Here is a 1,530-nt window from a genome sequence, read left to right on the forward strand (position 1 = left end):
ATTTCGGGTGAGATATGAATTTTTGAAATTTTACAAGGCCATGAGGTGATGACTAATGATCTCAAGGATGTCTTGGAGTAATTAGTCTGTAATTAACTGCATAATTTTTTCTGGAACTAGCGGATTTTTGTGTGGGTTCCTGACATGTCATGGCGCGTTATTTCAGAGGTCTTTGTTCTAGACGCGGCCATATTTTTTTAGACGCGAGGAATATGCATGGATTTTTGGCATGAAAATTGTGCTTCAACTCTCTGTCCCAGGGGGACCTTGCATGCTATTGCGTACGAAGTAAAGCGCATTTGTAGACACGGAATCTTTGTAGAAATTATGATGATTTTATATATATTTTGTAGCTGATGGTTTAGCGACACGTGCTACACAAAAAATATTTCTTTTATTTTGCATGGTCTGAAGTGAAGAAAATTTTCTTGGCCAGGAACATCGCGTCTCTCAAGTATACATTAATGTAAATAGAGAGAAAGAACACTGACATGACAAAATCTATCTTCACAAATGTGTAGTTCCTAATGTTCTGCACATATACCTTTAAATCTTTTCCTTGCATCTTGGAAAATGTGTGCATAAAAAGTCCCCCATTGCATGTTTGTTTGTAGAAAGACTGGCAGACTTTAAGGGGTGAGCTTTGAATTTGATTAAAACAAAGTGCTATAATTAAAACAAAATTATTCATTCCTTTCTTAAGCTTGATATTTGTAATGTTCTATTATAAAAATGTATTTGGTATTCTATTATGCCATTAAATTTTTTAAAATTTACTGACACATAGGCTGTGACCTGCCACTTCAGTAGAGAGGGCTTTGGCACGCAAGCTGCCAGTTCAGTAGAGAGCTTCACGTGGAAAGACTGGTGGCAGACTTTAAGGGGTGAGCTTTGAATTTGATTAAAACAAAGTGCTATAATTAAAATAAAATTAATTATTCCTTTCTTAAGCTTGATATTTGTAATGTAATTTGGTATTTTATTATGGCATTAATTTTTTTTTTAAATTTACGGATACATAGGCTGTGACCTGCCAGTTCAGTACAGAGGGCTTCACGCAAGCTGCCAGTTCAGTACAGAGGGCTTCACGCAAGCTGCCAGTTCAGTACAGAGGGCTTCACGCAAGCTGCCAGTTCAGTACAGAGGGCTTCACGCAAGCTGCCAGTTCAGTACAGAGGGCTTCACGCAAGCTGCCAGTTCAGTACAGAGGGCTTCACGCAAGCTGCCAGTTCAGTACAGAGGGCTTCACGCAAGCTGCCAGTTCAGTACAGAGGGCTTCACGCAAGCTGCCAGTTCAGTACAGAGGGCTTCACGCAAGCTGCCAGTTCAGTACAGAGGGCTTCACGCAAGCTGCCAGTTCAGTACAGAGGGCTTCACGCAAGCTGCCAGTTCAGTACAGAGGGCTTCACGCAAGCTGCCAGTTCAGTAGAGAGCTTCACGTGGAAAGACTATTGAACTGATCCCGGGCCTGACGGATTTTCAATCAACTCCTGTATATGTTCAATGACTTTGTGAAAATAATTTGTACAA

The 1,530-nt window shown here is 40.5% G+C and overlaps 1 long non-coding RNA gene across 1 annotated transcript; it reads left to right on the forward strand.

Moving 5' to 3' along the window:
* The first annotated feature begins 713 nt into the window (after positions 1 to 713).
* Positions 714 to 1,530, forward strand: LOC118426583. The gene is made up of 2 exons (XR_004832424.1): positions 714 to 884; positions 1,023 to 1,530. It is a non-coding gene; the product is annotated as an uncharacterized LOC118426583 (long non-coding RNA).

This window comes from Branchiostoma floridae, chromosome 11, assembly GCF_000003815.2.
Source record: "Branchiostoma floridae strain S238N-H82 chromosome 11, Bfl_VNyyK, whole genome shotgun sequence".
Classification (NCBI taxonomy): Eukaryota; Metazoa; Chordata; class Leptocardii; order Amphioxiformes; family Branchiostomatidae; genus Branchiostoma; species Branchiostoma floridae.